The sequence below is a fragment of the Engraulis encrasicolus genome, chromosome 12, assembly GCF_034702125.1.
Source record: "Engraulis encrasicolus isolate BLACKSEA-1 chromosome 12, IST_EnEncr_1.0, whole genome shotgun sequence".
NCBI lineage: Eukaryota > Metazoa > Chordata > Actinopteri > Clupeiformes > Engraulidae > Engraulis > Engraulis encrasicolus.
In genome coordinates, this window is record NC_085868.1 from 44,068,728 (window position 1) to 44,094,339 (window position 25,612).

At 42.0% G+C, this 25,612-nt stretch overlaps 1 long non-coding RNA gene across 1 annotated transcript; it reads left to right on the forward strand.

The window, feature by feature from the left end:
• The first annotated feature begins 22,483 nt into the window (after positions 1-22,483).
• LOC134460302 (uncharacterized) lies at positions 22,484-24,497 on the forward strand. Its single transcript, XR_010037055.1, has 4 exons — positions 22,484-22,623; positions 23,211-23,366; positions 23,770-23,832; positions 24,416-24,497. It is a non-coding gene; the product is annotated as an uncharacterized LOC134460302 (long non-coding RNA).
• The last annotated feature ends 1,115 nt before the right edge of the window (positions 24,498-25,612 follow it).

Consider the following 25,612-nt stretch of genomic DNA (forward strand, 5'->3'; position numbering starts at 1 on the left):
GGCAGTGCCAGCAGCATCTAAGGCACCAGCTGTCATGCGGTTCATTTCTCGATTCTTGTCGTTGCTAACCGTCTTAATACCGACTTAAGATGTAACACCATTCCCTTGGGTTTAGTAGTGAGCGTCGCTGTCGAGAGAGAGCTGAGTCGCTCTTACGAAGGACGTTGCTACCATCGTTAGCAAAGACGCTTTCAAGAATGCTACCCCTGATCAGCTCTTCATGCTGCATGTGGAAAGTAAACAAAAAGGGACAATACGGAGATGATGATAGTGCTACTTTTCGCTGTGAGGCTCCTACTTACCAAGGGATACAGATTGAATCATCCATTTGCGTTTCGGAAGCAGTCTTTTCGTCAACCATGCAATTATTTCATCTGACAAAAAAGCTATTTTGTCCACAGGGAGCAGTCGTTTCGTCTGCAGGACCATGTTGCTGCTAGTCATTAGCCATGATATATACAATAGTTATTTTGAGTTGGTTTGCTCTAGCGCTACTTCCTCTGCACATGATCGTAGCCTGTGCATAAAGACGTCAGTGCTCAGTGGTCATCGAAGCAGTTTCAGAAATCCATGATGGAGAATATGGAGAACGTGTCTGACGTCGAAGTCGATAACATAGACGACGAACCTTTCAATGGTCGACCATATTTGTTAGAGCCAGAATACACGGACGAGGACTTACTTGCTCTACAGAAGGAGAGAGCGTACAGAGGGGCGCAGAGAGAGCAACAGACAGTGGCGGCTTCAAGGCAGAGGACATCGGAGACCTGGTGGCGCTCATGTGAAAGTTGCATTCCAATGGATAAAGAGGAGGAGTCTGTATTGTAAGGAGTGAGACATTTTACAGGCCGAGGACAACGGACAATCACCATTTCTCAATGTCAAGTGTTCTAGCCTTGGTAGTGTGTGAAACGCCCAGTGATTGGATACTCTTTGGTGAACTCTGCAGAGCAATCACTGGGCATTTCACACACTACCAAGGATAGAACACTTGACATTGGGAAATAGTCCCTGTGTCATACGCACAGAGGGCTTTCCTCATCTGATTCACCCGGAAGTGCTGCAGATGGTGGTTTACATCCCTAAAATAGACTGGAAGAAGAGTCCAACACCAGAAGGGCCCAATGGAAAGATTCGCACAGAGTGAGTTATTTCATGTAATAACACTGTTCGAGCTAACACTGCTTATTTTCAGAAGCGTCAAAAGTCAAAGTACTAATGTACTCAACTCAAGTCTTCATGTGGTAAATGCTCTAGCTCGACGGATGGACTTGTTTGGACTCCCGGAATATGGGGATGTCAATAAAGCGGTATGTGGCTGCTTGCACTTACACCTTGTTTCAAACACTTTTTCACTCTTTTTGAGTCATACATACTACAGTATTCTGCCGTATAATTTCAGAACACAGTAACTCGAAAATTGTCAAAATTGACTTTGATATACCTCCTTTGTCTTGTGTCAAAAAATGTTGCTCCAACCTTGTCCCATTTCAGAGAAAAAAATACAAAAACTACTGCACTTTCTTGTTTTAATAGGTTACGTCTTACAAGCCAAAAGTCACGTGTAGTTACTGCATATCATTAGTAGACAGTAATACCACAACAGAACGCATATTTCATATGTCAGGTGAAAAGTCATGAGAATGTTGATTTTGTTGTTGTTTTTCTTGTGTTCATAATGATTGTTCGCTATGAAAAAGTATATGGAAGTGTCATCACCACTTAACATTCAACACAGTTGCTTGGCCAGAAAGGAAACTTTAAAGCCTTTTCAAAGTTCACCAGTAAGCTGAGTGTCTGCGTTCTATAATGGTAGGGAAGTATATTGTTTTAAAGTGTCTGCTGATGTTGCATATTTTTGGGGTGATTTTTGGAGCATGTTAAGACGTTTAAAACACAATTTTAAGTTTTACCCCCATGGGTAAACGGGTCAATGCAAACTATTCATGGAAGCAACACTGTCAGGGTTGGTTGAAAAAGTCTTCTTGTATCTTGGGCAATAAAGCTGGATGTAGATGAGCGAAATGGTCCTTTAATAAGATGAAATTGCTTTATTAGTCAAGTTTGATCTGAAATTAAACTCTACATTTGTAACCTACACTGTAACTCCACCACCATTATAATCTCAACTTTCCTTTTCACACAGTCTTAACCAGTGCCAGCACTTTGACCTTTCAGTAATTCAGTTTTTTCCTCCTTCATTTTTTCAGAGGACTTAAACACCATGCCGCCCCTCGACTTCTTAAAGTACAGCTAATAACATCTATGGCATTTAATTAGTGAAACTTTTAAGTCCATAATTTTTTGCCATATCTAATGCTGAATCTCGCGCTTGTGCACCTCAGGCACTATGCTTCAGTGCGTAACTAATATGCCATACACACTAAAACACGAACACTGAAGTGCACAAGTGCACCATTTCAGATCCAGCATAAGTACTTGCTGCACTGTAGTTAGCAAAAACACAGAGCACTAAATCTCTGGCCCCATTTGATTGGATTAGAGATCTCTGCATAGTTGACATCACATCAGTGATTCACGAATGTGCTGAAGACCCTCCTTGACAATAAATGGCCTAATCAATAAACCATTATCCATGAAATAGAATATTATGGGGCCGTTTGCGCAACAAGAGCGTTAACGCGTCAAAAACCTCATTATAGAGCGAGGTCTGTCAATACCACTTACTTTGACTCATGTACTGTATTTTAAGCGCGATATGAGACTTAACCTCATGCACTGACTCCTCAGCAAGGTATTAGATGAGCTTGGTTCTTCTGTCCTTGGTAAACTCATGTATATTCTGACAAAACTAATCTACAGTATTAATATTCATGTATTCATGAAATTCAACAATCCTACAAAACATGAAAGTGCTTCCGTGTGAGTGCTTGTGTGTTTGTTTGCTTGGCGAAGTGGCTAACCAGCTTTTTCTGTTGTGAGCATTTAATAGCAATATGTTTTGTATTTTTAATGAGTTCATTGTCCCCTTAAGTCTTGTGATGAAAGAACCCCTAGAGTCCACCACGACAGTGTTATTAAGCCCAAGTATAATTTGGCAGTGTTATTCAAATCAAAGTGGCAGATCACAGATGTTATCCTTGAGTGCACTTCACAAGTAAAATTAGCTCTCGTGCAGTTCAAGGAGGTCTCCAGGCTTAGGGGAACTTTACTTGTTTCATTCAGCCCCCGAATTGGGTATTATTTAGTTTAGTTCTTGAACAAAGATATCCTTGCATCATAAAGTGAGTGCACAGAATCACATTGACAAGCCCTTGTTTTCTTTTTCCAGACATTTCTCAGGGGCCATTTCAGAGAACGTCATATTATGACAGACTCATTCATATTTTATGTGGTGGTGGCTAAGAAGATAGCATGTCCAGTCCATGGACACTAATGCAGACAAGGGTCATGAACTTCACTTTTTTAGATGTGTCCTAGCATCTCTATAAAGGGGTATGACCGTCCGTCTGTCTGTCTGTCGGTCGGTCTGTCTGTCTGTCGGTCCGTCTAAAACGCATTCCTTAAATTGTAATTCCCTCCTGTGTCCACAAGGTGGCGGAGTGCATAGACAGATGCATTTCTGTCTGTCTGTCGGACTTGCTACTTAATTAATGGACTTCCTTTGCAAAATTGAACCCCCCTTGGCTGGTTTAAATTGTACAGAATGTTTTTTTGTTCATTCAAGGATTATGTGGGAAACTTGCTCATTTGCGGCTTGCAAAAAATGTGAGATACTGCCACCTGTCAAGGTATCAGTAATGTAAAATGGTGCATTACACAGTCACATGAAATATTTTTAGTGAGTTTGTGACATCACTCAGACATGTAACTTCATGTGAGTTGTTAAAAAATATTGGAACAAGTTTGAATAAGCTGGATTCAGTAAACTGTCTTGGCCAACAGTTTATTTAACATCATCAACAGCACTAAGGGATCTCCACTCATTCCCAACCTCCGCTGGATCGGAGAAAGGTCTTGAACCGTCTAGTATTGAACCAGGTCTTGAATCCTCTCTTCCTTTTTCATCCTCTATGATTGTACTACCCTCATAGGCCATGACTACCTCAGAAACCAATCTAGATTTCTTCTCAAGTCCATGTCTAAATGTATAGACTCCATTGATATTGCAAAAAAAAGTCTGTTCTGTAATTGTTTCAGCCATCTAAGGGACAAGATACATCTCCCAATCGAGCATGCAGTAAACAAAGTAATAATTGGGACATCATGGCCTTGTTAACTTGTTTCTTTGTCTGCTCTATTTTAACGGCACCCCCTTTTGAAATTTGCATTCATTATTAAACCGACACAATGAAGAAAAGAGATTAAGTTTAGCAGAAGCTGAATTACAAGAGTGTTCAGGAGTTCTGGATTGATGTTGCCTGGCAACCATTAATTTGAGTTTCCACCCTATGCTTGCACACACTCACACACGGACACACAAACCATTGGTGTCTTGTTGAATTCTATTCACAATAATCTTAAATTAATCTTCAGCCCAATTAAATCACCACCTCTCCTTGGAGACCCAACCAGGCAAGGTAGACATAATTGATATAATTCTGGTAACTATTTCATGTCACTGTCACCAATCACTGCTTATTTGACTGCTCACATCCCGGTAAATGCTCAGTCATGTTCCATTGAGAACAGCAAGTTTCAGTGACACTGGGACAATTAGATGTTCATTGTCTGCTGTTCGTCAGTAGCCATTAATGGGTGTAGCGTGTAGATGAAACATATGGATTTTGTCAGAACGTAACCCCCTTCTCCCAGTATCTCACATTTCTTAAAGACACTGCGAACCAAGCATGATCGAGAAGAAGACAATTAACTGATGTCATAAGCAGGGCTTTGAACCGTTATTTTTTTCCAAACGTTCCGTTCCGAACAGAAACGGAATTATAACGTTTCCGGTTCTGAGTTCCACCAATAAATTGACGTTCCCGAACCGGTTAGAACCAAAAAATATTGTTCCCGGAACGGTTAATTTCGTTCCTGTCAGCTGATTACTCCCCATAGGCCTAACTGACGTTAACCAAGAAAGACGGAAGTGCAAATGAGTCAGCCTACATTCAAAACTGTTTATTCAAGCGAAAGAAAAGAATATCCTCCAGAATTTTGTCATTCAGGGACGACCTAAGCGGAGAAGCAGAGAATAAACCTCAATGATGAAAATGTGCGCTCCACGCTGACTTGGGTCACGGGGAGCACTATGATGGACATTGTGAGTTTGTGCATATTTTAAGCGGCCAAGGATGCCCAATAACGCTGAACATTGTTGGTGCGCTTTACACGCGCTTCCCTGCAATGTCTTACAATAATGCGATGCAAACTCTGTCCTTTTGTATGACAGTGGTTTCTCTTAATTAAGAAGTGAAGACTTTGTAATCTACAGCTCTCTCTCCATTCAGTCAGAGAATGTCTGATGTCACACAGGACGTGAACCTCAGCCGTCATGGTAAAGTGCACAGGAAAATAATGACTTTTTTATTTAGTTTGAGGAACGGTATTAACCGGTATTAACCGGTTACCATTATTTTTAAATAAGTGTTCCCGTTCCAGAACATAAAAAATAATAACGTTTCTGGTTTCGTTTCTGTTCCCTGTAAAATACAAAAAGTTCCTGGTTTTCGTTTTCGTTCCTTGAACCGGTTCGAAGCTCTGGGGCCTCATTTATCAAGCGTTCTTAGGCACAGATCTGTGCGTAAAGCGTGCGTGCGATCATTCCTGAGCAAAGTATGGGATTTATGAACATGTACTTGAACGTAGAAATGTGCCTAAATCTACGCACACCTCAGACCACGCGTGCGAGTGGAAGAAACACGAAATTGCAAATAATATTGACCGTGCCAGGTACAGTTTGCTTTGAATGACAATGGAGTATGACAGTGTGCTACTTTACAGTGTTTTCGTCCATGTGTGTCTCCTTCTTTTACTTATTTTGAAACACTGTCCTCCTCCTGTCGAAAGCACCTCCACTTCTGCTGCGGAAATGTTTCTATCTCCACACTTCCCGCCAGCGCTTCGACTGGCGCGTGTGTCCGCGTGTGTTCAAGTGTGTCCAAACAGGGTGGCGCCTTCGAATTCACATGGCATTTGAATATATTTTAATACCATATATGGTTACTTGGAGGCGTTTCGGGATGCAAATTACCCCGAATGCGCGCGTGCACAGTGATTTGGAAGGTGTGGTATTTATCATGCAGACGTGTGCGTAGGAACAGCCAACGCACGTTTCATAAATCCCGATTTTTCTGTACTTGCGAACATTCTAAATTTCACTCGTAAGACACACTTTAGAAGACATTCTACGAACTGATGATAAATGAGGCCCCTGGTCATAAGTGCGTGGTACAGCATGAAAGTCACTTTCTTCTTCTCCTTGAATTCCCCTGGAAATCACTGGCCCTATCTCAATAGCTAGTGTTCTAGCCTTGCTAGGGCGTGAAACGTCCAGTGATTGGATACTCTACAGTATGGTGAACTCCGCGTAGCATCAAATCACTGGGCGTTTCACGTCATGGCCAGGATCCTTGACTTTGAGATACAGCCATTTTCTTCTTCTACTGTCATTACTGGCGTCGTGGTAAAGTGGAATGCCCCCACCGCCAGTGCTGGCATGTGGAACAGGTCAAAAGACATCAAGAATATTCAGACAGCTGTCAATAACTCTCCCCTGCAATTACCACTGACTGACAGCTGTATTTAATTTGGCGACAAACTCAACATCAGAGAAACTTTAATATATGAGAAGAAGGCTCACTCTCATTCAGCAGTTTATGTCAGTCAGGGTAAGCGGTGGGGGCGGTAATCAGACTTGTAGCCCAAAGGTTGCCGGTTTGACTCCTGACCCGCCATTTTGGTGGGGCGAGTAATTAACCAGTGCTCTCCCCATCCTCCTCCATGAGGTGCCCTGAGCATGGTACCGTCCCGCCACACTGCTCCCTTGGGGCGTCATTGAGGGCTGTCTGCTCCGTTGCACGGGTGAGGCATAAATGCAATTTCATTGTGTGCAGTGTACAGTGAACACTTGTGTGCTGTGGAGTGCTGTGTCACAATGACAATGGGAGTTGGAGTGTCCAAGTTGGGCTTACACTTTTACTTCATGTCTGTTGGATTGTTTGCACAACAACACATTTATCATATTTTTCTAGTGCACTCTCTTCTTTTCAATGTCTTATCAACTTGGAAACTCTAAGTGATTTGTCATTCCTGTTCAGCAGTGAGCAGACTTGACATGTTCTTTTTAGAAATGCATTTATTTCTATATTATTAATATTTGTGCACATCAAAGCATGTCAGTCAAAAAACTCTATAAGAGAGTGAGCGTATCATATTTGTATTCCCGAGCTTTCCGGTTCAGCTGGGGGATGATTGAAGCAATGAGTCATTCTGTATGTGTTCACACACACACACACACACACACACATACACACACACACACACACACACACACACACACACACACACACACACACACACACACACACACACACACACACACACACACACACACACACACACACACACACACACACGCGCGCGCGCGCGCGTGCACGCACGCACACACACACACACACACACAGACAAGCGCTGTCTACAGCACACATTACTGAGTTGAACTGGCATTGCATCCCATCACCCTCGATGGTGCCGTGCAGATAGCGGTCTTGGAGTTTGCACAGCTTGACTGATATTGCACAAAAGTGACCTACAAAACCGGCTTGGCAAGCCGATAAATAATGCCGCGATGGAAATTAATCACTTTGCAGGGGACATCAGGCTGCCAATTCTGTCACCACAGTCACACTCCCCCCTCACCCCTCACACCTGACCGAGCTCACCTGCTCTCTACTCACATCTGACTGATGTAGCATAGGGGGTGGATGTGTTGTTGTTGAAATCTGAAATTTGTATGCAATTCCCTAAGTTGCTTTGTTCACAGCAGAACACATTGAATGACATAACATTTTGTGTTTTTTACATCTTAGCTTATTTCCTCTGACCAAATTAGTGCTTGAATAAGTGTACGATAACCAAAAACAATGGAGCTTAGATTATTTGCCATAATGAAAGGTCATTTTTTTGAGTAGCTACATACTATATAATGTACAATTATTCATTATTAATTTCCTTTGTATCTGAAGGTGAAATGACATAGGTAGGGTACACGCTAGGAGTGCAGATGCACTTTGTGACGGTACAGAGGGCTATTGTAGGATTTATTAAGTCAGATGACAGACACAGTGGGAAACCAATCAACAGCACAAGGCATGTGCCAACACGTGCCCACAAGAGACAGGCCATATCCTTGGGTTGCAAGGACAAATAGATCTGGACAATGACTTAATCAGGCCGACAACACCGGAAGGCAGGGTCGGCGCTAGGCATAGGCAGACTAGGCGGTCACCTAGGGCACCACATGTCCTGGGGGGCACCGAGGCCCACAGAATAACAATATTAAGCTAAATAAAGCATTACATTTTACTTTTAATGGGCACTCAGTGTACATATATACATAGTACTAGATCAGTTGTTTTCGATCAGATATATGATGACACCATGTTGACAGATGCCAATGTCAAATTCCACAAAAAGGAAAGATTGGTGTTCGCCTAGGGCACCAAATTGCTTACAACCGGCCCTGCCGGTAGGGAAGTGTGTGACCATGAGGGAGTCCTGCCTCGAGTGAATTTTATATTCAATTGAAGCCATTGTCTCACAACAGTGTTTGCTGGGTACAAGGGTAATTTTGCCACCCCTGTTATATTACTGTGTTATGAGTACTGTCTGTATTAGTGCATCAGTCTCTTGCTGTTTGAAAATGGCCCGTGTGGTGCTAGCTAGGACAATTATTACCCCCTTTTGCCATATTGAAATTGTTATCCTCATCAAAGAAAGATATGTGGGAAGCAGGGGTTGGGGTAGTTCAGCAGGAGAGTGAAAGCTCTGCTCAGAGTGTGATCACTGTGTTGTCGAGTCACCAGATTTGGACACAGCACATGGGACATTACCTCATAGAGTTTCAACATGGTTTGCAAATAGACCGAAGAGATTATAAAAGAAAGATTTGTCTCTGATGCTGGAAGAAAGATAGGAAGATTGGTGATGAGTGGTACCATTTAAGGGCAAATATGCAAGATGAGAAGGAAAGGCTCAACTGATTGAAAAATAAATGTAAACTCACTCACTCACTCACTCACTCACTCACTCACTCACTCACTCACTCACTCACTCACTCACTCACTCACTCACTCACTCACTCACTCACTCACTCACTCACTCACTCACTCACTCACTCACTCACTCACTCACTCACTCACTCACTCACTCACTCACTCACTCACTCACTCACTCATTCATTCACTCACATACGTACAGACAATTGCTGTTCTTTTAGTCATGGTTAAATTGCCATAAAAACATGAAACCCAATCTAAATGCTAAACAAAAAATAGAATGCAAAATGTTATTTTATTGCAATTAATGCATGTAGTTTGCTGGGTTCTTGAACGTTTACATTGTAGATTGCTTCATGAACTTTCTACTACAAAACTACACTCTTTCACAACTGTCTAAAGGGCTTCCAGAAATGGAAAAAATGATCTATTTAGTTCTGCTCACATTCATGTTACAATGTGAAGATTATGATGGCTAATACAATAACAGGTTATGAATCTGGTGATTCACACAAATTTGGATATTTTGGAGCTGGCTACCACCAGGGATGATAAGTCATCGAGTCATGAACCATGAGGGAGGGAGAGAGAGAGAGAGAGAGAGAGAGAGAGAGAGAGAGAGAGAGAGAGAGAGAGAGAGAGAGAGAGATTGATTGATTTTGGGGCAGTCAGATATGGGACACTGTTTAACCAACTCATGGCTGAATTTTGACAACACTGAATACTATGTTCAATTCTGTATCACCACACTGTTATGTAGTCCCTACATAGGCTTGCAAAAGACTTTAAAAAATAACAACCGCACTAGGACCATTAAAAATAAGAGTACTAGTTATTGTTTTGACCAACAGTCCCTCTGACTAAACCTTATATTGAAACCCAATTTATGCACTGGCACCAGTTCATTAAAATTGTTATTGATTATGTATCGAGCATTTCAGAATTTTGTGGAGATGGTGCCCCTGCAGAAGTTATATTTTGTGGATTGCAGACTACGGTAACAAACTGCTAGCACAATGTCATAGTACTTTTAGAAGGAATGGATGCAACAGTAGCACGGTTTTTGCTGGTAGCAAATGTCAAGAAAAATAAAAATCTGTCTCCAAACTCTTCAGTATTTTCGCTCCTCGACCTGCTGGTGATGACAGGATGCCTTTAGACAGCATGCACCTCCATGCAAGGCTGGACTGGCCATCTGGCATAGCAGGCACTTTCTGGTGGGCCCCGCTCCCTTTTGGGCCCCTATTTTCAGACATGGGAAGAGTTCAGATGCAAAACCCCCTAAGTGCCTTTTCAGAAAATAATCTTAATTCATTTTTATTTAATACGAAGCTATACAAATAGCATATTTTTGTATTTTATTTATGTAATATAACTATTTATATGAATTATCAAGTACATAAATGTAAACCAAACCAGCAAAGGGGTTCTCTAAAATTATAGAAGTGCAGGTCTTCAGAAATGGAGTTAGGGAGTTTTGCATCTGAACTCTTCATGTACAAAAATATATAGGCCTAGATATTTTTTTACATTTCTGAAAATAGGGGCCGAAAAGGGAGCAGGGCCCACCGGTGAGTCAGTTCTGCGCTCTTAATTTTGAGGGGCCTCTTTAAGCCAAAAGTGCCCGGGCCCCATTTCTCCCCCAGTCCAGCCCTGTCTCCATGTCTCCATGGCTGTCTCCACTTCTTCATCAACCCCAGGCTCCGTAGCTATGGAGCAGAGAGAAATGCCCATACACATACTTATAGAAGTGCTAAAGCATCCACCAGCAAGATTAAAAAAGTAGACTGTTTTGTTTGTTCCACTTTCTCTCAAGTTACAAACTTGTGCAGTTTGACATGTTTCATTAGAATAGTTTACTATTGAAGTGGGTCTATTTCATTAATTGATTTTAAATAAATAAAATAGTGCATAAACAACATTTTAAATGGGAAAGCCTTATTCCTTGACCAGACAGAATGTCTAATCAGTAATTACACATTACCTTCCAGGGACTCTTTAAAAACTGTGAGCAACATATTAAATAGAAACAAGTTGTTGTGAAATTGTCTGAGGACCTTTTCTTTGGGGAAATATCATTCTGCTAGGGTTTTGGACTTGGTGATGCTAATATGTCTAAATCAGAATGGCCTTATTCTCTTAATTCTACAATTTAACATTTCTCAATCTATCCATATTGTTTGTGATAATTGTTTGAGGCACTTATTTCGAATTGATGTGTGTATAGCTGCATTATGGCAAACATGCAAGTTAAATTGTGAAATTCAAATGAGCCGATGCTAAAACCATGCGGGTTTGTTTTCAAGTGGACAGCTACACTCATGCACACACACACTCACAATCATTTCAATCCAGTCGTGAGCCAAGGAGGAAATTGCACAGCACTGAATTCCCCTGAAGCTCACAACACTGAGTGAATTACCTTATTGGTTTAGGAGGTGTAATAGGCTCCCTCTGAAGGGCAATAGACATTATGCTCTGCACTTACACATGCCTGGATTGGGAACAATCATTAAATGATTGAAGTGTCGGGTTACTCTGCCCTTCTGGTTTTCAGTTCTAGGTCGGGTGCGGTCAAAGCCCATCTAACACATTTTCTGTGCTTCTCAGTTTTGTAAGGAGCCACGTTCCAATCGTTTTATATGGAGCATGCATAATCCCAAAGTCGCAGTGGACTGATATAGTTCCTGATACTGTTTATCTGACTGTTTCATTATTCAATCACATTCTAAGTCATTTGGTGATCATGTTTGCTAAAAAAAAAAATCAGCAAATATGTTTTATTGATCATGTAAAGGACAGATTGACAAAGAGACAGTTAAACGCTATCCCCTCATAGCTGATTGCAATCATTCGCAAGAGGACACAGTGGCACAGGAGGTATTAAAAATGTGATATTACAGGTGCATTATAAAGTGATATATCTGGCATGCCACTCTGACCCAAAGCAAGGCAATGATTGTTTTGCCTCTCTTCTAAGGGGTCTTACACACCAGGGCGGTAAAGCGTCACGGAACGGCCGCGTTTTTTACCGGCGTCTGTGAAAATACATTGAAACATATCTGTCCTTACACACCAACCGGCGGTAGTCGAGCGTCCGCGGCACGGGAGCCGGCTCCGCGCCGCGCTGCATTTGGAAAATAGAACTCGAGCGTATTTTTCACGTCGGTGACCGGCGGTGTCTCATTCAAATGAATGGCAAAGTAGCATGCTAGCTTTGGCTGTGGGGAGGGTTTTGAACAGGACTGGCCGCGCATGCCGACGCTGTCAGTGTGAAAGGCAGAGAAAAACACGCCAGCCAAAACTAAGCAGAAAGACTGCGTTCGTCCCGTGACCGTTCCGTTCCGCCTTGGTATGTTTTGGCCCTAATTTGCATCATGTTCTGCAGTATCACCTCAATCAACAGACCTCTTCTGTGTATGTCCAACTTCCATATCAATTTACCCCTCTTTATTTGAACCAGGAATCAATCATTTGGAAAATTGCCTCAATCTTACTGACATCCTATCGAAAATGGGCTCGGGCCAAAGTGTAAGCTCAGTGAATGTGCTACTTCTCCTGGACCTAAAGATGCCAGGAGAAATGAGAGCAGTGCATTTTAAAAGGCCAAAAGTTTTGCCTTTGAAACTTGTGTTTATTGGTGTTGTTTTGCAGGAAATAGTTTCTTGACTCATCCTCTCATGTCTCGGTATGACTCAGCATCTCATTATCATTTTTTGTGTTCTGGTTTATTGTATTTATTTTCCATTCATCAGGGCGATTGTCACTGCTCCATACACTCTATGGTGGAGATGCCAATGGTTTCGAGAATTGGACGCCAGAAGATCACTATAATTGGATGTCAATATCTTGTCTGTTGACTGTTTCATTGTCAATCTGTGTATTTGTTTTCTACCCAACATTTTGTCTGTGCATCAGTGCCATCGTGATCACTCCTCCATACACTCCCTGGAGAAGATGGGCCTGCGTCTCCCTGAACAGGCCCTGCTGCTTGGACAAGATGGAAAGCCCACAGAAATCCCACCATGGCTCCCTAGAGAGACAGATCCATTCGAGGTCACCGCACCGGGAGCTAATCAAAGACCAACACTGCCTGTCATTAGGACTTCTCACCCACCTCATCAAAAACACAGCTCACCAGAAGGAAGGAGAGAAAGAAGAGACGGAGGAAGATAGAGCAAACAAGAAGACAGAAGTCACACTGGAAGAGAGCTGAAGGCGGGGGTGGGGGGTGGGGTAGAGGAAGTAACTGTGAGGTCTCAAATTTCAGAATCGTTGAAGAACAGGATGAACTGTTACTAGAGCTGGCAGAAGAATGACAGCAGCACCATTGCAGCCGATATTGACGCCATCTCAGCAGCTACCTGCACCTGCCTGAGGCCCAGACTGCACATTCAGATAGTTCAGTCAGTACTGGCTGCACTATTAAGAGCCAATGACAAAGGGATAATAGTACACCTCAATCACACTCTCTGAACTTTGACAGAACTGTCTATATATATTTTTGTTGTTGTTGCTTATATTTTTTCATACATCTTCTGGTCTGACCGGCTCCTGATCCACATGTCCAGTGTCCCATTTCCCATGTCTCATTTATTAAGGTTCGACTGTTCTCGTACAACAGACAATATAGATTATTTCTATAAATTTCTATTCATTCAAATTAATTCATTCATTTATTCAAAATACTTCCTCTCACATGTCATTCCCTATCATATAAAATTGGTTATTTGACTTTTAAAGATGGGCCACTGCTTGCTGTAGAGAATCCACACTCTCAACTGCAATTCTTGTTTTTTTTTCTCCAAAATATGAATTTAGTGATTTAGCATGACACACCATGGGACCTTTTGGCCTAAGAATTGCAGTCTACAGTGATGCTTTTTTAAATATACTGATCCTATTACTCTCACTTGAAGATTGCTTTTCACATAGGTTTGCAGTTGAGCATACTTCCTAACAAAAAAGCCACTGCACACTGCACGACTTAATATAATTATGACTTATGAGTGAACAATGTGTTTCAAGTGTCGCACCATCAGATTGACTAAGAGATACGGCACATTAATATCTTCACTTCTACCCCCGCCCCCCCTTCCCTTCGTGCGAGAGGACTAGAAGTGAGATATCAATGTGCCAAAGTCAAAGTGCTCAGAATATATTACTACGCCTTCCATTATAGTGCCATTTCATTGTTCAGATAGGAAATCACCACGTTTCATTTTCTGCAACTACTTTTGGATTGATTTGCTAGTCATGCAAGGTTGTTTAAATAAGGAACACATGGAACAATTTGGTCACTTCTAACTTAAAGCACCTAAAGCAGCTCAAGTCATCTGGGAAACCAGCCGGCTGGTTGAAGCGAGCTGAGCGGGCCTACTACCCAGAATCCGTGTGAGCTCGTCCTCAGCTGTGAATCAAAAAATAATCAAGGCGGCAGCAAAACCAAAAGGAAGATATCAACATTGTAGTATCCAAATATGATGTCGCTGAAACTATTTATAGCCTACTTAGATTGCGGAGATAGCTGTCTGCCTTGCATCAAGTCAACTAGCCTGGTACGTATTATGGCTTCACTGAGTCAGCTCTGCTTTGGGTCAATAGCTATTTAAGTAACAGGAAACAAATGGTTTATTTTAATGGAAGCTTCTCAGGCATCATACCTGTGATGCACGGGGTGCCTCAAGGCAGCTGCTTAGGCCCTCTTCTTTACTCTATATTTACTAATGACCTGCCACTGGTATTAACTAAGGCCAATATTTCAATGTATGCTGACGATTCCACTATATATTTAGCTGCAGCGACTGTGGATGATTTAAATGAAAAACTTGCAAGTGCGACAGCGAATGTTGTTGACTGGATTAACAAAAATAAACTGACACTAAATGTGTCTAAGACTAATTGTATTGTACTTGGTACTAAGCATTCTTTGAGTTCTAAACCAGTGTTGAATATTGCAATAAATAATGCAGTGAACAAGTAGAAGACGTCAAAATTTTAGGTGTTGTAATTGACAATAAACTATCTTGGGACAAGCAGATACAGAGTGTTGCCACTAAAATGGGAAATACATTAGCAATAATTAAAAGATGTGCAAAGTATTTAACACACACACATTGCTAAACAAGTAATTCAGGTTCTGGTTTTATCAAACCTGGATTACTGTCCTATTGTCTGGTCTTCTACATCTTGTGGAAATATAAGGAAATTACAGCTGGTCCAGAATAAAGCAGCAAGAGTAGCTCTTTCGTGTAATTGGAGAACAAATGTCATTAAAATGCACAACTTTTTGGGTTGGTTAAATGTAATAACAGACTTTTGTCTCTACTTGTGTTTTTTATTAAGAATGTCATTATTACAAAATCACCTCTGATAATATACAGAAAGTTGTGGTTTAGTTCACTAGTCCATATACATTCTAAGAGACATGCAGCTGGTGGGTGTTTCACCTTACCCAGCTCCAGCACAGCAATGCAACGTTCTGTTATGTACAGGGCAATGCATCAATGGAACACATTACCTCATAATATTACACAGCTAAATATTCATGCCTTCAAAGTGCAAATCAAAAAGTATTATATGAATAGCAGCTCTGTATAGCTTTGCTGTCTTTTTGCTGTCTTTTTTTTCTTTTTCTGCTGCTTTCTCTTAGCTGTCTTGTCTGCCTTGTAACTTAAAGAAAACACCTATGTATCGTTTGTGTTATTTATTTTCTCTTTGTATTTTATTTTAGTTTTGTTGTTTCCCTCCTGATGTACTAGATATGTTTGTCATGTTTACTATCACTCTGTGTAATGAATATTTGTTAATAGTTGATTAGAAGGACCACAGAAAGAATACAATGTAGCCTATGTTATAAACAAAAGGGTGGTTCCTCGCGCTTCTGCTTTATCATCTGGTGCATCGACGGGAGAGAGGCAGGAAATCTTCACTTGAAGGACAACACCGGAGCAGCACAGATGTATTTCTTTGTGTTTTTATTCAAGTGCACAACATCTGTGCATGGACTCTGATGAAGATGGTCTAACCATCGAAACGTTAGTCATGTTGTGCACTTGAATAAAAACACAAAGAAATACATCTGTGCTGCTCCGGTGTTGTCCTTCAATGTAGCCTATGTTATGTTTGTTGCCACACTGTGTGTCTGATATTTGTAATTTGAAATGAACAATTGAGAAAGACCCCAGGAAGAATAGCTAATGCTAAAAGCAAAAGCTAATGGGGATCTAATAAAAACAAACAAACAAACAACCAAAACGTAAAGTAATGCTACCTGAGAACGGAAAAAAATGGCCACTCCAGCCATAATCCGGGTAACATGGTTTGTGGCTGGCTGGTTTGACAGTACCTCTCAGCACAACTCAGCTCTACATGGCACAGCCGGGTTGAATGCAGGGGCGTCAGCTGTCCTAATGGTATACAGGAGCACAGTAGGGCACAGAGAAAGCAGTTCTTTATTTTAAAAATCTTGTTTTATCTGAATGTATTATATTATTGCAAGTAGTGGATGTGCACATTTTGTAGATTACTCTGTATGCTAAACTTGAGCTAAATTTCAAGGTAGCAAGGTTGTTCCTTTTTTGTGAAACTCTTACGGTGGCACAGCAAATCAATACCCTGACACATGCCCCAGTAAAATACGTGTGGCGACGCACCTGGTTGTAGCCTATGTGGAAAAACGCCTGTTGCAGTATTGGTTAGCACCTTTCAAAGACTTTGCCACAGCACGTACACCTTCCCCAGCTCAGCCCAGCCCATCTCATCCTTCATCTCATCTGGTCCTGACACAGTTCCTTAAAGAGTCATTTCACCCATGCTGCTACATTTAAAATTGACTGAGAGATTTTTATCGGGCACATCAGAACTAGGTCGTGACCTCCAAGTCGCAGAGCCATTCAATTAGCCTCCAGAGTGGCAACCACATGGACCAATTATGACATTATGACCCTTCCCAATCTCTCTCTCTCTCTCTCTCTCTCTCTCTCTCTCTCTCTCTCTCTCTCTCTCTCATTGTTCATACCACATTTCTCCCTGATTGCACTCCAAGTAATACGATAGGTTTGTCTTCGAGGCATTTTAAAATTTCATTTAAACAGAAATCTGGGTCACTCTCTGAGATGCGAACATGGTCTGGACAACAACAGGAACTTCATGCAAATGTCTAAGGTAGGCTACCGCTTGCTTTCTTCTACGACCATGGCGACGTATAGGATGTGTTTCAGTGTGGTAATGTGACAGGGGAAGAGTGGACTTGGAATAATTTTAATGACTTGTCAAATTAGCCATGTAGATTGAACCAGTGTTCTCTGGCTTTGGGAGGATTTTTTCCCCCATTTTGTGAGTAAGGAGCAAAGCCACATTGACAGCAGCCATAATTGTATTCACATCATCATATGCGGTAGACAGGAGAGAAAAAAATCTTATACCATGTGTATGACATATTTTAATTCTTGTAATGAATAATAATATTTTTCATGTCTCTCTCTCTGTGTGTGTGTGTGTGTGTGTGTGTGTGTGTGTGTGTGTGTGTGTGTGTGTGTGTGTGCGTGTGCGCGTGTGTGTGTGTGCGCGTGTGTCCCTATATCAATTGGGTTTAACATTTGACAGCAATCCCTTATTTAAAAAAGAAGAAAAATACATTTAGTGCATATGCTGTATATTAATGTGTGAGCGCTAACAGTTCATGGCTAAAAATAGCTGCTTGAAATGCTTTGGGATTCGTTTTGAGATTATTGATTTGGCCTGTGTGTCACTCAGAGGCTCTGGTAATGTTTGCTGTGATTAGTGACTGCACTTATGATAAGCCCAGGCAATCTTCAGAGCAGGACTGGACTGGGGGTGAAATAGGGCCCGGGCACTATTATTTTTTTTTTACAGTTCTGAAAATAGGGGCCCACAAGGGTGCAGGGCCCACCTGGAAATGCCTGCTATGCCAGATGGCCAGTCCAGTCCTGCTTCAGAGCCACAAACCTAATGACTCTGCTGCTGCTGTACCATAAAGTGTTTGACCACATCATCTGTCCTGAGGAGCAGGAGGATCGTGTCTACAGTCCATCTGCAAGATTGCGATTACTCAGTCCAATCCAGTCAATACAGAAGAGCTGCACTTCTCCAGTCTCTATTTGTTTTGATGAGAAAGGAGATGACTATATTGTATAGGACAAGAAAGTTCACAAGCCCTGTAAATGTTTTTTTTCTGTAGCACATTTTGAGTTGATTAGAAAACAGTGTTCTTCCTTCATGATAAATTACAGTGCCAATAATTGTGTCACAAAAATTCTGTAGATCTGTACACTGTATATTAAAGTATAGTTGTTGTGTTGTGAACTTGTGCTTTGTGACATATTGTTTTGTAGAGAGTTCAAAAGAAAACACAAAGGCTGTAGCAATTGTCTTTGTCACCGACTGATTACATTGATTGCTTTCCCTACCGATACAGGATGATTGTACAGCTTATTTGGCAACCTCTTCTGTTAGAATGCTCAGAGGGGTTATTTCGATAAATGCACAAAGCCTGCAGCTACACACTATGTCTAACACCTTTAGTCTACCTGAAGCAGCTGCCGACTGCCTACTGGTATATTTACTGTCTGAGAATATCTATTTGTTGAAGTTGGCTGTGCTATAACAATGTGACCTGCCACCGACCTGGCACCTGACACCTGTGACCTGGCAGTGACCCTCCTATAGGCTGGAGTCTGGATTGTCTCCCATCATCATTATGTCGGCAGGGCGGAGTGGAGAGAAAGAGCTGAGTCAAGGGATTGGCCCAACATGAACATCCGTCCTAGAGCCCGATATCTTATCATCAGGGATGTTTCGCAGGCAGAGAAAAGGAAAAGACAGAGAGGGGTTGGTAACTCATTCAACTACTCTTAATACAAAAGACATGTTCTATAAAAACAGCCAGGGTCTTATCCCAAAATGGACACCAGTTTCAGGGCCTGTTAGCATATTTTGGCTGTTACAAAAGTAGAGAGAATGAGGAGAGAGAGAGAAGTAGATAGACTTTACTTAACTGAACTGAACTTATTTCATATCACCAAATCAGACAACATGTTCGATGGGGGAAAATGCAATTAAGCAGACAGCTGAGACACTGAATAATGCCATTGTCAGAGATTGGGCAGAAATTAATCAGTTTCCATTTGCTGAATCATTACCCCATAGCCTACTTGTTCTCAGCAATAAAACTTTATTTTATGTTATTTATAAATATTAAATTCTATGTTGAAGAAATCTTGTTATTCGATCAGTGAAACAAAATGCTGATCTATTTTATATTACTGTTGTTGTCTATGAATATTAGATAACAGGAGAGCTGATGAGTCACAGCAGATTGATCATCATAGTAGTAGCTATTTTATAAAACTTTGATATATAGGTGTGACAGAGGTCTTCCTGCACCTGCTTGCCCCCCTCGGGGTGCGAACGTGCAACCTTGTCAACTGCATCGGTTTCGGAAATGGGAGGCACAGTACGATACCGCTGGACTAAAGGAGCAGTCCCCCAGCTCAACGGCATCGACGCTGTATGAGGCTTTGGGAGGGAGGTTTACTAACATTCCATGCCAACTCTGCTAGTTAGCCTCCGTTACACTCTCCCCCTTAAACCTGACTCCCATCCCGGGTCAATCGGCACCACTGTGACGGAGGTCTTCCTGCACCTACTCATCCCTCTCGGGGCGTGAACGTGCGACCTCGTCAACTACATCGGTTTTGGAAATGGGAGGCACAGTACGATACCGTTGGACTAAAGGAGCAGTCCCCCAGCCCAACGGCATCGACACTGTATGAGGCTTTGGGAGGGAGGTTTACTAACATTCCACGCCAACTCTGCTAGTTAGCCTCCGTTACATAGGCCTACGTAAAAGATAAGATTGATTTAGTAGGCCTAGTATTTTTTATTTGTAAAGGTGATTTTATTGTTTTATTATAACCTACAGCATGTACGTGTATTAGCTATTATCAGTTTCATTCAATACACGCCGTGATTAACATTTTAGCAGGAAGGGAAAAGGAATTTGTTTGATAAATACTTGCACAAATCTACCTATTGGAAAGTCATTCCATGATTGCATCAATTGTTCATTTATGCATTGAAACACACTGTTCTTATTCAACAGAATTTGCAGTTAGCTTTTGCAGTTATCCTTATGTTACAGCATGATTTTTTGCAGTTATCCTTATGTTACAGCATGAATATAGAAAGAATAAATTCCATAAAGACATCCAGTGCATTAATTGACTTGTACTTTATGGTCAATTAATGGGCAAAGGCAAAGCTAATTGCCGTTTTGTATTAACATTATACAGGCATTAGAGCTGTCCAAATCAGTTAAAGGGGCACTGCAGGATTTACCTGGAAATAGCCTTTGACAAGTCCGATGTAAACAGAAACGCCTTCTGATGGCTAGCCAACAAAGACACCCCATATGGACAGCGACCTTGACAGACAACTAGACAATGAGATGTTCTAAAAATGGTCTCCTAAACTCCCCCTTAAAAAGCATTTTTTTTTAAAAAGATGTATGTCTGTTCCCTGTTGGATGCCGTGTAACATTTTTCCCTCTCTATCATCGGTAGAAGATTATTAATTAAATCTAAAGGCCCTAGTGTGCCGGCAATGCTGTGGCATGTATGGAGAACACTGCTTCTGAACCACAGGAATGCGAGGCTGAACATCATTAGTTATTTCTGTCAGGACTACTAAGATCACTATGTGTTCAATGGCACCCACGACAGGCAACTCATTTGAAGTGTCTGTAAGCTTTCCTCCACAGTTAAATCATCTTGTGATACAATACACTCTCGCAATCCAATCCCATAATATGCTATTATGCCGCAGGAAACATCTATGGGAGTGCTAAACTGAATACTCACAGATCCTGGATATTGGAGGGGAAGGAAAATTATATATATTTCATATGAACTCATGAAACCTTTTTTGGTCCTCTCTACCACGCTTACAACCAAAATCCATGTGTGCTTAAAGATTTCAGTTTTCATTGTGGATCTGTAGTGTCCCAAGAGAAAAAGATAGAGGTCTCAGAGAGAGAGAGAGAGAGAGAGAAAGAGAGTGTGCGTGCGTGCGTGCGTGCGTGCGTGCGTGCGTGTGTGCGTGCGTGCGTGTGTGTGTGTGTGTGCACTTTCTCAAATGATATCCAGACAATCTCCAGAGCCGATCTCCAGAGCTTGTGTATAAATATGAGAGTGCTTATGTGTATTTGAATGACGTTTGAGTTAACTATACAGTTGCGATATTATCCTATATAAATACAGGTTATTGTAGCTGTTATTGTTGTTGTTGTTACTGTTGTTGTTGTTGTTTTTGTTGTTGTCGTTGTTGTTGTTGTTGTTGTTGTTGTTGTTGTAATGATGACTGTTTTCACTGTCTTGCTACTCAAGGTCACCATGGATTTTTTTGTGGTGAGAAATAAAAGCAGTTACACCTATGGTGTTATAATGTGGACAAAAGGTCCACGAGCGCCACTTACTGTACACGCGAGGTATTTTATTCTGCGCGCGCGCGTAGACACTGTCGCGCGCGCGATTTTGCTCTGCGCGCGCGCGCAAACGCTGCCACGCGCGCGCAAACACCGTCTCACGCGCGCGAGCAGAAATATGAATATTTAAATTATCTCCTCCCACTGGTTAGCATAACAAATGAGGCGGAAGTTTGTTTAGTCCATAGTAGTCAAACACAGAGATCTCAGATCTCAATTGCTGATAGATTATCGTTGCTACGGTGACTGCAAACGACCACCTTTGAAACACAACTGAAACGCAACTCACGGCTGCGCTGACAAGGGCATTCACCTCTTTATTAGTAAACCCATTTTATTTTTTGGTGGATGAAAACATTGTGTCAATATGCTATGTCTATGTTCGCCTTATTCACCCGGAACGTTCTAAAGACGTTGGGGGTACACTTCAGGGGTACATTCGGCAACACACCAGCTGATGACTCATGAACGGCGTGACGTTTCCCATGTGCGTTACGCCCATTTATGGGGGAAAACAACCCATACAAGTCAATTGGTAATGTTGGGGTTCAATAAACGAAAGATACGGACCTGTAGACAAGCGTTGTTCACGCGCAACATGCCGAAAACGTGTTGTGTTGCCGGCTGTTCAAATAATATAGCCAAACAGCCGTGGCTGAAGCATGGAATCTGTTCATTTAGGTTAGCCGATGTAGCATAAGTCAATGAGACATTCGGTTTGTTTTCACCCATAAAGGGGCGTAACGCAAATTTAAGAGCAAAGTACCCGGATGGCCGTTCATGAGTATGCCGCCTCACTTTTGTGTGCCCAAATGTTCGTCCTCAAAGAGAAAAAAATCCTACCGTGGACAGACTTTCCACCGTTTCCCCAAAGAGCAGGCACTTCGCCGTGAATGTATAAATCACATCAAGAGGGATCCTGGTCCATATTTCAAGGTAAGATGCAAAATTATGTTCAATCATACGCATTAGCTAGCACAAATAAGCTAGCTCGCCAAACTTGTCATGACTCATGTAGCCTAATGACGCGAATGCCTCGGTGAAATAAAACAAATATGAATGTGTAATTACACAACGCTACATTTATATGATATTTCCAGATCGCTATTTTCAAGATTAGGCTTTTAATTGTGTGGTAAGCGATCCGATGGCCATTGATTTTGTGCTACCAGAACCAGTAGCATAGGCCTACTTGATTCCCTGATTGTCGCTCCCAACGCAGGACGCTCCCCGGTCAGCTCGCTCCCACTAGCCAGACTATCGATCCCACCGCCATATAACGGAGCTAGTTATCTTTTTGATGTTAGTTTTTTGTTTCTAACCCTAAACCTAACCCTAACCCTAAATTGCTTGTATGTGGCAGTGTATGATAATACGTGAAATATAATCGGGTGGGACTACATGTCCGGGAGTGATAGAAACACCTGGGACTACACGTCCGGGAGCGATCTCAGTTGGGAGTGCCAAAATCAAGTTGTTTTGCTAACGAACTAAAATGCATACCCTGGTATTTATGGTTACAGATCAACGCTGAGACCAAGGTTTGCTCTGAGCACTTTGAGAAGCAGTGTTTTGTAAAGACCGCCCGTGGTATCACAAAGCTTATAAGGATGCCGTGCCACTTTGTTCGCCTGGACTTCAGAGAGGCCAAAGAGGAGAATCATCATTCGCAGACCGAGGTTAGTTTGTTCAGTCAATATTCAACTGACATGTGTTTAGCAACCCTCTAATAATAATAATAATAAACTGAGCATAACCGCGTTCGTCCCGCGACCGTTCCGCCTTGGTATGTTTTGACCCCTTAGTTGTGGGAATAACTGTGGGAACATGGAGCAGCAAGAATAAGCTGTGGGACCAATGGGCTGTGGGAACATAGAGCAGCTGACCCCCAACAGGGTCTTCATGGTTGTATGACCTGAATACATTTTCAAAGCGGAGCCACAGGATGCGGGCTTCTACTCTGTTCCACTATTAGACGCGCCTTTGTCCTGCACCTGGCCTCAGCGAGGTGGGATGTGCATACTCTTACTTTTATAAAAATGTTGTATATTGACCACTAATTCTGTGCATGCTGTCATATAGAGATGATGAACCATTCCTGAAGTTGGACGCCAGAATGCAGGAAGGTGCTGTTTAAGAGCCTAGGTAGGTATTTGCTCTCAAGACACTTGTCTGCCACAATTTAGGAAACACTGTCAAAGTGTGTGAATGACAAAGACCAGCTTACAATGATTTCTCTTCTCTTTTCTTTTGTTTCTGTGCTGTGTGGGACATGTTTGACATGTAAATAGACCACTAGGCTAGTTCAGTTGTTGGCGGTGGATTTATGTTGATTATAAATACAAGCCCTTTAGTAGGCTAGTAGGCTAACTAATTAATGCGAGCATGACCTACTGTGTCATGCTAAACAAGCAGGAAGCTGGGCATTCTTGGCGACTCTGAGAACTATAATACAGGCCAAGTCGTCATTGTTATAAGATGGTAATAACATCATCAAATATTTGCCCTGTTGAATGGATGTACGTTTTTGCGTCACATCCTGTTGATGCTAAAATTACGTGCACTGTTACATCAAGATTCATGAACTTGTCAGCAGTGCAGCCAGCCTTCTTTCTATGGCCGTAATGTAATCGTTTACAGCTCTCGAAATGAGCAGACAGCTCAGCTGCTTGGTGCATACTCTTACCAATCGGTCTATATTATTCCCTCTTGCATTATTTATTTTCAGGCGGTGGAAGAAGCACTTGCAGGTATGCTACCGACCAGGCTCCTCAACATCAATCCGAGACGGAAGATGAAACGGGATGAAGGAGTTAGATTGAGGTAAACATCTACACACCCCTGTTCAAATTCCAGGTTTTTGTTACGTAAAAAATGACAGAAAACAAACTTAAAGCTTTAAAAGGGAAGAATAGAAAATAAAACTTCTATTAACATTGTTGCATAAATATGCACACCCTTAAACTAATACCTTGTTGCAGCACCTTTGGCTTCTATCACCGCACTCAGTCTTTTGGGTAAGAGTCTATCAGCATGGCAAACATAGAAGTGACAATATTTGTACACGTATCTTTGCAAAAAGTACTCCAAATCTGACAGATTGCGAATGCATCTCATCTGCACAGTCCTCCTCAGATTGCCCAACAGATGTTCCGTGTCATACAGGAATGAACTCTCCCACTCCCAGTCCAGGTCTCTGCGGTCTTCTGAAAAGGACAATCTCATCATCCCCCGAGCCAGACTCCGTACTGTTGGTGACAGAGCTTTTTGTGTTGCTGCCCCCATGCTCTGGAACAGTCTACCTCCCAACATACGCCAGGCCCCCACACTGGCTACGTTGAAATCACATCTATTCACAGAGGCATATGGACTTTAACTTCACTGGCCCATCCCCTCCCCCTTTATGCCACTACAATGGCCCCTGTGGAACTGTTCTAAATTCCAACCTCCATGACTTAAGCCCCGGTTACAACTGAAGAACGATAATCACATAGCATGATGCTGTCACCTTCATGCTTCACTTTACGCTTGGTGTTACCTTGGCAATGAGGTGTTGTTACCTTTTGTAATTATGTCCAAAATGTTAAACCTCGGTTTCACCTGACCATAATACATCTTCCCACATGCATTTGGGAGATTACAGAAGTATTTTTTGCAAAATGTACTCCACCGAGATTTAACTTTTTGGTCATAATTCGAAAGGGTATATTTGGCACAAAACATCACCCCAACAACACCATACTTTAAGTGAAGGGAGCCTTGTTGGGTGATCTGAGGAGGACTGACTGTGGGAGATTGCACTCGCAGTCTTTCTGATTTGGAGGGCTTTGCAAAGAGGGGTGAACGAATATTGCCATATTAATGTGTGCCATGCTGAGACTCTTACCCACAAAAGACTGTGCTGTAATGAAGGCCAAAGGTGCTG